Raw genomic sequence first — 17,355 nt, 5'->3', positions numbered from 1 at the left:
ATTATCAGTTATACCTAGAAGCACGAAGCAGTCATTTTGACTGCCTTATAGAGTATAGGAAATTAGTGCTTCTGTTTGTAAGTTACATACGGCAGTATTAAATATTTCTTGTTTCTAGACAAAAGAAAAATTGAAACCTTTATTCATTGTAATTTGAGAGAAAAAATTTAGAAAATAACTTATTGTTTTATTAGGTGTATTGCAATACATAGTTCCAACTATAACTTCATATTTTTATTGTGTTATAAGATATCTGTGTTTTATGGTCGACAAACGAATTAGTTCAGATACATGCGACCAATATCTACATGTTAGTGTGCACTTGGAGTTGGTTGAGCTGAACCGTGTACATTGACATTTTACGATGAGAACTCTAGAAATACTTCGAGTGCTACATGATCTCTTAGAAGATGAGTCTGAGGATTCGAGTGAAGGGTATGGAAACCGGAGTGATTCTGAACCTGAAGAGAACATTTTATACTCAAGTGATGAAGGAGAGGAAGACAGAGATAGAGATGACGACGCCAGTAGCAGTGACAGTTTTATTGCTCCAGACGGATCATTGTAGAAAAAATTGGATTTCAGACAAGGTGACGTTGGCCGCACATCTAAGCAGAATATTGTTCGCGAAGCTCCAGCACCGACAAATTTTGCCAAGTGGTATGTGTCTGAGGGGAAAATGTAGTGCTTTTCGTTTACTATTTGATAAATCCATGATGAGGCATATCCTAAAGTGCGCCGTTTCTGAAGCATATAGGCAACTGCAGTCAGCAACATGGACTTTTAACTCTTTCAAAACTACAGTCTTATTTGGGCCTTATTGTTTATCGAGGTGTTTCGGCATTGCCCACTAGGGTCTTGTGGGTAAGATCAACAAGGCCACAATTTATAGTAAAATAATAAGTAGGGATAGGTTCTGTGAAATAAAACGGTAGTTCATACTTGATGAAAAGGCACAAGATCTGCATGGCGTCAAGGGAACAAATTCGCAATCGAGTCGGAACTGTGGGATGAGTTTATTCAGAACGGCATAAAAATTACAAACCACATGACAACGTGAGCTCGACGAGCAAGTTTATCCTACGAAAGTCAGAGTTCGATTTCTGCAATATATGCCAAATAAACCCGATAAATTTTGCATCAAAATCTGGTTACTAGCCGAAGTACAATCAGTTTACCCTCAAGGGCTTTCCATATCTGGGCAATTATTGGTAACGTCATGCTGGGACACAGTTAGGTGAAATTCTAGTGTCTAGTTTGATAAATCCTTTTGTTGGAAAAATAATAAATGTGACAAATGTAATAACCTCTTCACAACAAGGAAACTAGCTGAAAGACCTGTATCACTGTGATGTTTACCGCGATCAGAGTGGTAATGAATTAGCTGTCTACAAATGTAAAAGCAACAAAAGTGTCTTTGTATTGAATTCCATGCGTGAGTCAGTGTCAATTTCCAGGACACTATAAGAAAAAAAGAAACTATAATGTAATAAAATCAGATCAAGTTTAGTGTGGACATCGTGGATCAGATGATGAAGAAACACAAAGGAGTTGGGCGTATTGATTCCTAGAAGATGTACAGAGAAGATACTGGAAAGAAAATCAGTAGGTGACAATATCTCTAACGTTTGGCCGAAGATTTGATTGTCAATGTCACTGCGCTTCCACACGCAACCGAAAAAATGTCAAGAACGATTGTGGAAAAAAGAAAAAAAACAGCTGACATATGCTACAAATGTCGAGAGTATGTTTGTGGAAAGTGTGTACTGCAGAGATACGAAAGCGAATTACTGCTCAAACTGTGGGAGACTTTGTGATGGTCTTCTCCTAAGAAGATATTTCCAAAAGATATCATAACAAATATTATTTTACAATCAAATTTAAAACCTAAGAGTGACACTAATCTTTAGTTTCTTTCATTATTTTAGAAATACTGATATTAAATTTATTATATTAATAAATATTTTAATAATATATATTTAAATAAAGTGCCCTTAGTGTTTATAAATAAAAATAATAAAGTAAATAATATGCTTTCTAGGCTTTCTTGTAGATGTGTCTCATTGAGAATGTCAATAAAATAGTCATTATGTGGTACCATTCGTTTGTATTTTAGTCAAAAACCGAAAGCAGTCAATTTGACTGCTTCGTGCTTCTAGGGGGTTTAAAATATCCGTGCTTCTAGTGTTAAAGTTTATACTGCTCGTTTTTCAGCTTTACTTGAGGGAATATTTTCCTCATCTTTAAACGAAAAATTATTCCTCGTACATATTTTATAGATATATATATAACCCACTTTTTATGGTTATAAACTGAATGTGGGAATACTGTAGATGAATATAAAATTATTAGATTAATTATATTAAAGTAGGCACTGCATGTTTTTCAGCTTTATTTGAGGGAAAATTTTTCTCATATTTATCCGAAAAATTAGTGTGCTTTCCTCGAACATATTTTTTAGAGATATACATAGCCCACTTTTATAAGGTGTTAAACTGTACGTAGGAACCCTGTAGATAAATGTAAAAATTTTCGATTATTAATTTTAAAGTTGGAACTGCACGTTTTTCAGCTTTATTTGAGGGAATATTTTGCTCATCTTTTTCCGAGAAATTATTGTTCTTTCCTCGTACATATTTTTTAGAGATATTCATATCCCACTTTTACGTGGTGATAAAGTGTAAGTGGGGATCCTTTAGATGATTACAAAATTATTCGTTAATTAATTTTAAAGTTGGCAACCTTCCTTTCTTTAGCTTCATTGAGGGAATACTTTGCTCATCTTTATACGAAATATTAGTGTTCTTTCCTCGTACATATTTTATAGAAATATACAAAGCCCACTTTTATACGGTGATAAAGTGTAAGTAGGAACCCAGTAATGAATGTAAAATTTTTGAAATATTTTTTTTAAAGTTGGCAGTGCACATTCTTGAGCTTTATTTGAGGGAATATTTTGCTCATCTTTATCCGAAAAATTATTGTTCTTTTCTCGTATATATTTTATAGAGATATTCATATCCCACTTTTACGTGGTGATAAAGTGTAAGTGGGGACGCTGTAGATAAATATAAAATTATTAGTTAATTAATTTCAAAGTTGGCACTGGGCGTTTTTCACCTTCATTTGATTGAATACCTTGCTCATCTTTATCCAAATAATTAGTGTTCTTTCCTCCTACATATTTTATAGAGATATATATAGCCCACTTTTTTGTATGGTGATAAACTGTAAGTGGAAACCTTGTCGATGAATATGAAATAATTAGATTATTAATTTTAAAGTTGGTACTGGACGTTTTTCAGCTTTATTTGAGGGAATATTTTTCTCATCTTTATCCGAGAAATTAGTGTTTTTTCCTCGCACATATTTTATAGATATATATATAACCCAATTTTTAATGTTATAAACTGAATGTGGGAATACTGAAGATGAATATAAAATTATTAGTTAATTAATTTTAAAGTTGTCAACTTTCCTTTTTTTAGCTTTATTTGAAGGAATATTTTACTCATCTTTATCCGAAAAATTAGTGTTCTTTCCTCGTACATATTTTATAGAGCGATATGTAGCCCAATTTTTTATGGTGATAAAGTGTAAGTATGAACCCAGTAGATGAATGTAAAATTTTTAAAATATTTTTTTTTAAAGTTGGCAGTGCACATTCTTGAGCTTTATTTGAGGGAATATTTTGCTCATCTTTATCCGTAAAATTATTGTTTTTTCCTCGTACATATTTTATAGAGATATATATAACTCACGCTCATATGGTGATATACTGTAAGTAGGGACCCTGCAGGTGAATATAGAATTGTTAGATTATTAATTTTAAAGATGACACTGCACGTTTTTCAGCTCTATTTGAAGGAATATTTTGCTTCTCTTTATCCGAAAAATTAGTGTTCTTTCCTCGTATATATTTCATCGAGATATACATATCCCGCTTTTATATGGTGATAAACTGTAAGTGGGATAATTTTGATGAATATGAAATTATTAGAGTATTAATTTTAAAGTTGGCAGTGCACGTTTTTCAGCTTCATTTGAGTGAATATTTTGCTCATCTTTATCCGAAAAATGAGTGTTCTTTGTTCGTACATATTTTATAGACATATACATATCCTACTTTTACAAGGTGATAAAGTGTAAGTGGGGACCCTTTGGATGAATATAAAATTATTATTTAATCAATTTTAAAAATGCCACTTGTCGTTTTTAACCTTCATTTGAGGGAATATTTTGCTCTTCTTTATCCGAAAAATTAGTGTTATTTCTTCGTACATATTTTATAGAAATATATATAGCCCACTTTTATATGGTGACAAACTGTAAGTGGGAACCCTGTAGATGAATATGAAATTATTAGATTATTAATTTTAAAGTTGGCACTGCACTTTTTCAGCTTTATTTGAGGGAATATTTTGCTCATTTTTATATGAGAAATTAGTGTTCTTTCCTCGCACATATTTTGTAGAGATATACATATTACACTCTTATATGGTGATAAAAAGTATGTGGGGACCCTTTAGATGAATATGAAATTATTAGTTAATTAATTTTAAAGTTGCGCTGGTCGTTTTTAACCTTCATGTGAATGAATAATTTGCTCATCTTTATCCAAAAAATTATTGTTCTTTCCTCGTACATTTTTTATAGATTTATATAAAGCCCATTTTTTTATGGTGATAAACTGTAAGTTGGAACTCTCTAGATGATTGTAAAATTATTAGATTATTAATTTTAAAGTTGGCACTGCACGTTTTTCAACTTTATTTGAGGGAATATTTTGCTCATCTTTATCCGAAAAATTATTGTTCTTTCCTCGTAATATTTTATAGAATTATATATAACCCATTTTTATATGGTGATAAGCTGTAAGTGGGGATCCCGTAGATGAATATAAAATTGTTAGATTATTAATTTTAAACTCGGCGTTGCAGGTTTTTCAGCTTTATTTGAGGGAATATTTTGTCTAGTGATGCGCTCGAGTCGAGACATGTCTCGAATCTCGACTCGACTCGACTCGTATTCGAGTCGAGATTCGAGTTGAGACACACGTTGTAAAATTCAAGACGAGTCAAGACAAACGTATTTCTCGACTCGATTACATAATTCTTACAATAACATAGACATTCTGTTCTCAATTTTGAAAAATAAAAACGCTGATCGAAATGTAATTGTCTGACAAACGTAATAACTTCATTGTATAAATTCTCATATTAACATAATGTAATTAGGTTGCTTTATTTGCTTTTTCGTAATAGAATAATAAAGCGTCAGCAAACTAAATGATTTTCATGACATAATGTTATTCCTAATATTTGTGTGACATGATTTAGTGAGCAGAATGATGATGTGAATAAACTTAAATCTAAATGAAATAAAATATTGTAACTTTACTAAGATTGAAATCTAAAACCATAATATCTAATAATATTCCATAAATATTCAAAAGTATAATATGACATCCCATAAGATCCTATAACATCTCTCGGCGAGTAAACTTCGACACATTCGTGCTGTCGAAAATAAAAATAAAAATATAATTTACGTGAAAAATAATATATATATATATATATATATATATATATATATATATATATATATATATATTCTTAATATGATGTAAATTAGAAAGAGAAATAAATAAGAATTAAAGTTGATGTATGAATATTGCTATTAAAATTGCACTGGCAACATTCAAAATATTAAAATAATATAAAGTAATAAAAAAATTGCAGATAAAAATACTGTCCATTTATATACATATATATATTGCGCAAAATTGCCTTTTGCTTTATGCAATATTAAAGTTTGTAGTTTTCGTTTAGCACACTAGGGTTCGTAAGTATAAAGTGTGTTTAATGAGTTTTCCCAGCATGAGCTGCCTTCTGTCAACAGAAAAATAAAACATCAGAAAGACACTGGAGTGAATCAGATAGCGTAGGTTACACCTACTACCAATGAATGAAAGTTTGCGATTTCTTTCTTATCGGCGGGATGAGTTGTGATTCGCTTTTACAATAGTAAGCAACCTTTGCACTTATGCTGAATGCAACTTGATATATTGAAACAGTCGTTCACATACAAGTAGTTGCATCTTTAATAAGAGATGATTAAAAGAACAAAAATAAATATTTTTCTTGTTGTTAACTTCACTGCATTTTGCACTTAAACACAAAGAACACAAATCTTCACTGTTTGATTTCTGTGAAGCTATCCACTGAAAACACTATTTTTAATAAAATATTTATCATCACTTCTCACTATTTTAATCAGGTGTAATTACTTGTGGTGTAAAAACACATAATAGAGATTGCACACTCTAAAGTGATGAGATGGAATTAGCTACGACTTTCCAGGAGAAACTTGGGATATCACAGTCCTTTCCTGCAATGGTTGCGAGTGGAAATCCGTGTTGAACGTTTCCCAAAATTTAGTAGTTTTCCTGGTGAGTGTCTCTGTGTGGGTTGGTGATATAATTTCACAGAATTGGAAACTCCACTGATGATAAAATGCATTCATATTGTGATAATGTTTTATCGTCTTTGATCCATTTAAATTCACTGGGTGCATCCTCTGTTGATGGAGGTGATATTCTTCTTGTTCGTGGTGTGGCCAGAAATTTTGGAAGGGTTGGGGTAGGGATTAATGATTCAGATAAAATAAATCTCAGAAAAAGAAAATTGGTGTTAAAATAGATATTGTTTATTACGTGAGTGCTTGACCGTGATTAGCCTTGCCCTTGTGTATAAGAATGTAGGTCAGTGTGTGAGTTGTGCAAGAATGCGTTTGAAAGAAAATATGTTGAAGCGTTAGTGATGTTAACATATAATGGTTGAAAAGATCGTTGTTCTTTTTAACTTTTCTCTTTCAAAATCAAAAATACATTATAATTATAAAATTAAAGATTTCCTAATACTAATATCGTGGTGTGAAGAATTATCATAATCGGTATGCGTTGTAGAGAAAACTCATAAATTAAGTGTAAATGCGGAATAAATAATTAAATAATTTAATCGTGGCTTAAACACTAGGATGTAGGTTCTAAAATATTGATGTTAATTTGTTTGTTCCATGTAGCTCGTGAGAAGTTAAAAATAACCACAATAGATGGTATCTTAATGGTATCTAAATGGTATCTTAATTCATAAATAGTATGAATATTTAACCATTATATATTCTAAATTATACCGTAGTACAGCATCTAAAATCGAATATTTGATCGATTTTCTTAAACTGTATTTATTATTATACTTTTCATTTAAAAATGGCAACTTATAAATATGCTTAGCATATATTCAAGCCATAAGATAATATTTGTTGTAGCTAGGTGGTTAATAGCTTAATAATAAAAATAATCAACAATTAATAACTCGTTTTTAAGTAATTGAATACTGTAATTATCAACATATCAAATATTTATAGCTTCAGATTCTTAATTTGTCTCTTTTTTTAAGAAAAATATTACGCTATTAAATAGAAAATTGAAAGTAAATTTTAAGTCTATGATATTAAATTTGATCTACATGTGAACAAAAATGTTCGTTACAAACATGAAGCTTAGTATAGATATATTATTAAATATTTGAGCTTTATGGAAGCCAAAGAAGTGATGGAACCTTAAAATTAGTGTGTATGGACTTACGCGCTAGAATAATGATGGATGGCTACTCGCTTACAATTAATGTACATGGAATCTTACTTAGGTGAGTACCATAATTTATTTTAATATATCAATTATTCTTTACTGTGCTATTTATATCGTTACTACAATGTTTATATATATGTGATTTTAAAAACTTTTTTTTAGTGCTAAAGGCTAAAATCAATCATGAATTCTGTGGTATCTCGTCGAAATTTTACGTATTTAAGTACGTTCGCCAGCATTCATTTCTAGTCTTTGCTATGAGCAGCCTACTTTCGGTTAGCGAAGACTGAGTCATTGGCCTCAAATAACAGATAGAAACAAATGTAAAATTTCAAGTTGATAGATTTTTTTTAATAGCTGAAGTCAATTATTTTCTAAGCCAATGTTTTGTGTATTAGATGATCAATGGTACTATATTGCCTTCAAAAGACATCCCATTTCCTGAATGTCAGAAAAAGGTGTTATGTTTCTGAGAAGGTGTCTCAGTCGTGCGCACCGACTCGCCCGGTAGAAGAAGAACAATATTGCTACCATAGGATAATCAAGATTCTTTTTTTCTTTTTTTAATTCTCACATGCCTCATTGTATAATTTTAATCTTCGGATATCGGAAGTGTCAATTTTTTTGCTTCTTTTCCTTCACGTATTTTATTTTATATGAATTTTCATTCACTATTTCTAGTATTTCACCTATTAATTTATATTTATTGGAAAAACAAGCTGGAATTCCGGGTCTCTGTCCTAGTTCTTTTATTAAGACTCGTTGATCTGGAATGAAATTTTCTTGTTTATATTTCTTTTCCATGTATCGTCTTTGTTGTTTATATTGCTTTTGCAAGTTTTTGTAAGCTAAATCACGAGCTTCTTTTAGCGCTGAGAAACGTTCCTCATTCTCTTGATGATTATAAGGTAAGTCAAAAACGTGGTCTATTTTCATTCTCGCATCGTATCCATGAAGAAGATAGAAAGGATAAAATTTTGTCCCTTAATGTACATGGTTGTTCAAAGTAAAAACTATGCTTGGAAGAACGATGTCCCAAGAATTTATCTCTTTATCTACGTAGTGTTTTAACATATCCTGCAAAATTGCGTTTATTCTCTCTACTTAACCTATTGAGAAATGAGCTTCGGTATCGGCAAAATTCAAAGATATTCCGAATTTTTCATTCATTTCTTCCATTATTTTCGCTAGATGAGAGGAAAGTCGGTCTAATAAGATCTGTCTTGGGATCCCAAACTTTAGTATTAGTTCTTCATATATAATTTGAGAGATTTCTTCCGCGCATACATTGGAAATTGACTTAGCGATGATGTAACGTGTGGCCATGTCAGTCATTACTAGAATGTATTTGTGTCTATGGGTTCCAGACAATGGAAGGGGTCCTATTTCGTCTAGAACAATCGACTCCATCGGTCCAAATTGAGGGTATGTTTGTGGATGTAACGTTATTTTTCCCTGTTTTCGTTTGTTTACTTGACATGTTATGCAGGTATCACATTTCTCATGTAGAAAACATTTTAAATTGGGAATATAGATTTTCTTATATAACGCATTGTACATTTTACTGTAGCCAAAGTGACCTTCGCCCATGGGGTCAGAATGAGCTTGGTTAAAAACTGCATCCCTCATGCTGTATGGTATACGGAAAAGAAGTTTCTTTCCATTAGCGAAACGATGAATCCTGTATAAACGATCATCTTTAATTTCATACATTTTTTTCGTTTTTGTAATGTGGTGGAACAATTTTCGGGATCTTGAATTGCTTCATAGATCGGTCCAAAGAATTTATCTTCTTTCTGCAATCTAGCAACACCTAAGCCTTGTTGGAAAGTTAAAAATACGTCCAGTTGTTCAGGATCGAAATCTTCTTTCGTCTTCTCGATGTCCGTATTTCTTCTTAAAATATCGGCGGGATTGTTTTTACCAGCAATATGTATAGGAATGTAACGGTAAGATTCAACTTCAAGTGCCCACCGAAGGAGCTTTGGTGATAATTTCGGTGATGTTTTTAAATATGTAAGACTTTTACAGTCTGTTAACAGTTCAAATTCGTTACATGACAAAAAGAAATTGAATGCTCTGCACGCAGACAAAATAGCTAAAAGTTCTATTTCTACAATATGGCGTCGTGTTTCCTCCGGTCTTAATAATCTGCTGTAATAGCCTAAAGGTGACCAAGAACCATCTGGTTGCTGTTGCAGAAGGACCGCTCCAATGGATTTGGTGCAAGCATCTGTACATAAGCGTAGGGGCTTTCCTGGAACATAGGGTGCTAATAGTGGTGCATCTAAAAGAACTTGTTTTAGTTTTTCAAATAATTTTTGCTTTTCTTCATCCCAAATAAATTTAGTGTTCTTTCGTGTCATGCGCTGTAAAGGAGCTACTAATTCAGCATAATCTTTACAAAACCGGCGCACATAGTTCGTGAGACCTAAGAAAGATCTTAATTCTTTTTGAGATTTGGGAGGTTGAAAAGATTTTATCGCTTTAATAGTTTTTTTCACTTATCTGGTATCCGCTGTTCGATACGATGTGTCCTAAAGCAAAAATTTTTCTTGTATAAAATTACATTTTTCCACTGATAGTTTAAGTCCTGCGGTACGCAAACGAACAAAAATTGCCTTTAATATGTCTAGCATATGTTCTTGCGAATTTGACCAAAGGAAAACATCATCCATGTAACAATTAACATTCTCTGGGTGAACGTTCGCTAAGGTCATTGCCATAATCCTAGAATATATGCCGCCTGCAGAAACAAAGCCTTGGGGAAGCCGCTGGAACTGTAGCATAATCAGCATGACCTGTAGCCAGCTGGAACTGTAGCATGACCGTGCGAAGGTAGCATAATCATTAGTCCTTTAATTGTGGGCTTGTATGAAAGGTTGGACGAGTGGAAGACTGTCTTTATTCGTGACATTGAATTTTACTTTTGAGTGAAAAGGCTTAAATAATTTAAGAGGACGATAAGACCCTGTAGATCTTTATATTTAAGTAATAATTTTTGTAGTTGGCAATGAATAAATTTATTGTTTAATTGTTGCGTTGGGGCGAAGAGAAGATAAAATAAACTCTTTTTTATATAACTACTTATAGGTATTTTTATGATCCTTTATTGATTATTGTTAGACTAAGTTACCTCAGGGATAACAGCGTAATTTTTTTTTGAGAGTTCATATCGACAAGAGAGATTGCGACCTCGATGTTGGATTAAGATTTTATCTAGGTGCAGAAGCTTAGTATATAGGTCTGTTCGACCTTTGAAATCTTACATGATCTGAGTTCAGATCGGCGTGAGCCAGATCGGTTTCTATCCTTTATTATCGATAGTACTTTAGTACGAAAGGACCAAGTACTAATAATATTTATTATTTTGGAATAAAAATAAATGAGCGATTACTTTGGCAGATAAGTGCATTAGATTTAGGATCTAATAATGGATGATCAAGTCCAAGTAATAATGTATTATGATTATATTATAGGCGTGGTTTCTTATTTAATTTTGATTATTTGTGTTTTAATTGGAGTTGAATTTTTAACTTTATTAGAGCGGAAGGTTTTAGGTTATATTCAGATTCGTCGGGGACCTAATAAGGTGGGTATTTGTGGTTTACCTCAGCCTTTTGCAGATGCAATTAAGTTATTTACTAGGGAGCAAGTTTTTCCTACTATATCTAATTATTACCCTTATTATTTAGCTCCTGTTTTTAGTTTGTTTTTATCTTTGTTAGTATGATTAAGAAGTCCTTATTTAAGTGTTATACTGACTTTTTCTTTAGGTTTACTATTTTTTTATGTTGTACAAGCATAGGTGTGTACACTGTGATAATTGCTGGTTGATCTTCTAATTCTTCATATTCTTTGTTAGGAGGTCTGCGAGCAGTAGCACAAACAATTTCTTATGAGGTTAGTTTGGCTTTGATTTTATTGTCTTTTGTATTTTTAGCTGAGAGATACAGATTGTTGAATTTTGGCTATTATCAGGAAGAGCTGTGGTTTTTATTAATCACATTTCCTTTAGCATTAGTTTGATTTGCTTCTTGTTTAGCCGAAACTAATCGGACTCCTTTTGATTTCGCAGAAGGTGAATCAGAGCTTGTTTCTGGATTTAATATTGAATATAGAGCAGGGGGATTTGCTCTTATTTTTATGGCTGAATATGCTAGTATTTTGTTTATAAGAGCGCTATTTAGTGTTTTGTTTTTAGGTCATGATATTTTTTCTGTTTTGTTTTTTTGTAGGGTAGTATTTATTTCTTTTGGGTTTATTTGAGTACGGGGAACATTGCCGCGGTTTCGGTATGATAAATTAATATATCTCGCTTGAAAGAGTTTTTTTGCCCTTGTCTCTTAATTATCTTTTATTTCTAGGGGGCATAAAGCTTCTTTTTATTTCTCTTTTAATTTAAGTGTATTAAATTGAGAATAAGTTCTTAGAGCTTTGCTCTGTTGTATGTTTTCAAAACATATGCTTATTCTCAGCCAAAGAACTAAGTTTTATTTAAAAGGAGATCTCATAAGGAGGAGAGGTATGGTACAAATAGGAAGTAGGCGAAGTAGATAACTGTGAGAATTTGACCTGTTAGAATATAAGGATCTTCGACCGGCCGAGCTCCAATTCAAGTTAAAAGGATTACTGTACTAACTATAATTCAGAATATGATTTGGTTAATAGGATAGAATTGTAAACCTCGTATTTTTCTAGTATGAAAAAATGGCATAATTATTAAAATGAGGATTGACATTACTAAAGCAATAACTCCCTCAAGTTTATTAGGAATGGAGCGAAGAATGGCATAGGCAAATAGGAAGTATCATTCTGGTTGAATATGTACTGGTGTGACTAAGGGGTTTGCGGGGGTGAAATTTTCAGGGTCTCCTAGTATATAAGGATTTCAAAGAGTAAGTAATATTAGGCCTGTTATTATTGTTAGAAATCCAATAGTATCCTTAGTTGAGAAATAAGGGTGGAAGGGAATTTTATCTTGATTTCTATTAAGACCTAGAGGGTTGTTGGATCCTGTTTGGTGGAGGAATAGAAGGTGTACTATTGATATGGCAGCTACAATGAAAGGTAAGAGGAAATGAAAGGCAAAGAATCGGTTTAAAGTGGCATTATCTACGGCAAAGCCACCCCAAATTCATTGTACTAGTATTGTTCCTAGGTAGGGGATAGCTGATAGTAGGTTTGTAATAACTGTTGCACCTCAGAAAGATATTTGACCTCAGGGCAGGACGTAACCCACAAAAGCAGTTGCCATCACTAGTAGAAGAATAGCTACTCCTACTCTTCAAGTATGAAGATAGAGATAAGAGCCATAATATATTCCTCGGCCGACGTGTAAGTAGAGACAAATGAAGAAAAAGGATGCCCCATTAGCGTGCAACGTACGTAAAAGCCACCCAAAATTTACATCTCGACAGATGTGAATTACTCTGTTGAAGGCTAATTCGATACTTGATACATAATGTATTGCCAGAAATAGGCCCGTAGCAATTTGAATAATTAAGCATAGGCCAAGAAGAGAGCCAAAGTTTCATCAATATGAGATGTTAATAGGAGATCTTAATAGGATCTACTAAGGCGTTATTAGCAATTTTAAAGAGGGGGTGATGTAAACGAATTGGTGTTGACATATGACTTAGAGGGCCGAAGAGGGCCTTGATATAATGAAGTGATTTTTACTACTGCAATTAGTGTGATGAATAAATATGTTGCTAGTATAATAGTATTTATTAAGATCGATGTTATATAAAATTTTATACCGGGGATTTCTTGATAATTAGTTGTATAGTGGTGTGGATCTGATAGTGAGGCTATGTTTGGAAGCATAAGAGGGTCAAAAATTATTGTAAGAATTAAGAGGAGTGGAACTAGGAAAATTAATAAAAAAGGGTAGGTGTTAGAGTAAATATTTCATTTGATGCTAGTCTTGTAACATAAATGAATAAAACTAATATACCACCTAGAAAAACTAAGAAGAGGATATAAGAGAATCAAGGAGATTCTCTTATGGTTGAAATAGTTAGGCAGGTAGTAATGGTGTTGATAATAAGCATTAGCCCTATTGATAAGGGGTGAGATATTTGAATTAAGATGAATCTTAAAATTACTAAAATTATAAGTAATATTCAGGTTATTTTAATTTCAAGAGGTAGTTTATTAAAATATTAGTTTTGGGGACTAAGGATAAGTTTATACTTTCTCTTGATACTTTTAGAATCTTATTCATTAATGGTTTACAAGACCAACGTTTTAATTAAACTATAAAAGCTTATGAAAATATTATTTGTTTTGTTTTCTTGTTTTCTAATTATTCTAGGAATAGCTTGTTTTGTTATTCAGCGTAAGCATTTATTAATGGTTTTATTAAGACTTGAATTCATTGTGTTGATAAGTTTTTTACTTTTATCTTATTCTTTAGGTAGTTTGTATGTTGAAAATTATTTTTGTTTATTATTTCTGACTTTCATTGTTTGTGAGGGTAGCTTGGGCCTGTCGATTTTAGTGTCTATTGTTCGAACTCATGGGGGTGATTATTTAAACTCTTTAGTTGTATTACGATGTTAAAGTATTTAATGTTTATGTTGCTTTTAATACCTTTAGGCTTTAATTTTAAATTATGGTGAGTTGTTCAGTTTTCCCTTATTGGAGTTTGTTTTTTATTTATAATAAGAAATAGTATGGGATTGGTTCCTTGGGAAGTGGGCTATTATTTGCGGAGTGATAGTTTGAGATATTCATTGATTTTATTAAGTATTTGAATTGTTATTCTTATGATTATGGCTAGAGAAGGTGTGTTAAGAAGTTCATTTTATAGAGCGAGTTTTATTAGTTTAGTTTTATTATTACTTATTTTACTATACTTGAGATTTTCTTCTTCTAGATTGTTTATATTTTATTTTTTTTTGAGGGTTCTTTAATTCCCACATTATTTTTAATTTTGGGCTGAGGCTATCAACCCGAGCGAGTGCAGGCAGGGATATATTTATTGTTTTATACCTTGTTTGCTTCACTTCTACTTTTGATTGGTATTTTTTATTTGGAATATATTAAGGGTAGCTTATTGATGATTAATATGAGAAGTGTAATAGATTTAGGGATTACATATTATATATGGTATTTTGCTTTAGTTGTTGCCTTTTTAATTAAAATGCCTATATTTCTAGTTCATCTTTGATTACCTAAGGCACACGTTGAGGCGCCTGTAAGTGGTTCAATAATTTTGGCGGGAGTCTTATTGAAGTTAGGAGGGTACGGGTTATTACGTATTATATATTTTATAGAAAATGTAGCTGTAAGTATAAATTTAATTTGATTTGGGATTAGAGTTGTAGGTATTTGATCAGTTAGATTAGTATGTTTACGACAAGTTGATGTAAAGTCTTTAATCGCTTATTCTTCTGTTGCTCACATGGGGTTAGTATTGATGGGACTATTAACGATGGGATTATGGGGATTTAGAGGTGCTCTTACATTAATGATTGCTCACGGTCTTTGCTCTTCAGGATTATTTTGTCTTGCAAATATTTCTTATGAACGTTTAGGAAGTCGAAGATTATTAATTAATCGAGGAATATTATCTTTTATGCCGAGCTTAGGACTGTGATGGTTTTTATTAAGAATTGCTAATATAGCTGCGCCCCCAACATTAAATTTATTAGGAGAAATTAGTCTGTTAAATAGAATTGTTGGTTGATCTTGATTAAGTATATTAGGCTTAGCTTTACTTTCTTTTTTTAGAGCTGCATATAGATTATATTTGTATTCATATACTCAACACGGAATACCTTATTCTAATTTATATTCTTGTTGAGGGGGAAGTGTGCGAGAATATTTATTATTGATATTACACTGATTACCCTTAAATTTATTAATCTTTTTTGCAGGGCCGAGATTCTTGTGGTTGTAGTTGCTTGAGTAGTTTAGAATAAAATTTTAGTTTGTGGAACTAAAGAAGGTTTAATTGCCCTTAGGCCATGGTCTGACCTTTTTCAATTTGTGTAACTAGATTTGCCTTTTTAAATGGAATAAGTATTTTTTTATTTATAATAGGTTTGAATTTTTTAATCAATAGATATAGTGTATTTATTGAATGAGAAGTTATTTCTTTTAATAGAAATAAAATTATTATAACTCTTCTATTTGATTGAATATCATTTATATTTATAAGATTTGTGCTCTATATTTCTAGAATAGTAATTTATTACAGTGAACAATATATGGGATCCGAGCGATATCTTAATCGGTTTATTATACTTGTATTAATATTTGTTCTTTCGATAGTTTTACTAATTGTCTCTCCTAATTTAATTAGAATCCTACTTGGTTGGGATGGATTAGGATTAGTATCATATTGTTTAGTTATTTATTATGAAAATGTGCGGTCCTATAATGCTGGCATATTGACTGCCCTTTCTAATCGTATTGGAGATGTAGCAATTTTATTAGCTATTGCTTGAATATTGAATTATGGAAGTTGAAATTATGTCTTTTATTTGCATAGAGTTTTAAGTAATAATGAGATAGTAGTTATTTCTAGTTTGATTATTTTGGCGGCAATAACAAAAAGTGCACAAATTCCTTTTTCTGCATGATTACCAGCAGCAATGGCCGCCCCCACGCCAGTATCTGCATTAGTTCATTCTTCTACACTTGTGACTGCGGGAGTTTACTTGCTAATTCGTTTTAGAGATGTTTTATTGAGTGTTTATATAGGAGATGTATTGCTTTTATTATCAGGATTGACAATATTTATAGCTGGTATTGGTGCTAATTATGAATATGATTTAAAGAAGATTATTGCTTTATCTACTTTAAGTCAGCTTGGTCTTATAATAATAATTTTGTCTATAGGATTCCCTGTATTAGCTTTTTTTCACCTATTAACACATGCTTTATTTAAGGCATTACTTTTTTATGTGCAGGAGCAATTATTCATGGTGTGGGCGACACACAAGATATTCGTAGAATGGGAGCAGTTGTAAGTCAGATGCCCCTCACTTTGTCTTGTTTAAATGTAGCTAACTTGGCCTTATGTGGAATACCATTTTTAGCAGGGTTTTATTCTAAGGACTTAATTTTGGAAGTTTCTTCTTTGCCTTTAATTAATGTAATCAGCTTTTTCTTATTATTCTTTTCTACGGGCCTAACTGTATGTTATTCAGTACGTTTAAGATTTTATTTAACAGGCAAGGGCTTTGGGGGTGCTAATATTCATTCTATTAGTGATAATGAAAGGTGAGTTATATGTAGAGGAATACTGGGATTAGTAGTGATGGCAATTTTAGGAGGTGCTACACCAAAGGTTCAGGTTGAAACTGAGTGCAAATTGTTTGCTTCCTACTTATGAGATAAGTTGATAGCAACACCTTTTGGATGCAAACCAAATATTATATTTAACTATTATCCCGTTTATTAGTCAGCTCAAGTTAGGGATCCTTGATTTCATTCATGATAAAGTCCTATTAGGAGAATTACTAAGAATGTTAGTCTGACGAGAGATCAGGATAATGTATTAGTGCTGTTGATAGTAATTGTTATTGGAAGTAGAAGGGCAATTTCTACATCGAAGATGAGAAAAATTACGGCAATTAGGAAGAATCGTAAGGAGAAGGGAATTCGAGCTGATGACTTAGGATCAAATCCGCACTCAAAGGGGGAACTTTTTTCTCGATCGTTAATAACTTTTTTAGAAAGAAGGGTTG

General features: G+C 32.0%; 1 pseudogene; it reads left to right on the top strand.

Moving 5' to 3' along the window:
- Positions 1-14,090: 14,090 nt before the first annotated feature.
- LOC145674942 (NADH-ubiquinone oxidoreductase chain 4 pseudogene) lies at positions 14,091-15,560 on the top strand (annotated as a pseudogene).
- The last annotated feature ends 1,795 nt before the right edge of the window (positions 15,561-17,355 follow it).

This window comes from Thermobia domestica, chromosome 18 (genome assembly GCF_964235325.1).
Source record: "Thermobia domestica chromosome 18, izTheDome1.hap1.1, whole genome shotgun sequence".
In the NCBI taxonomy this organism is placed as follows: Eukaryota; Metazoa; Arthropoda; class Insecta; order Zygentoma; family Lepismatidae; genus Thermobia; species Thermobia domestica.
The sequence above is the reverse complement of the archived record's forward strand: the minus strand, read 5'-3'. Positions and strand labels throughout refer to the sequence as shown.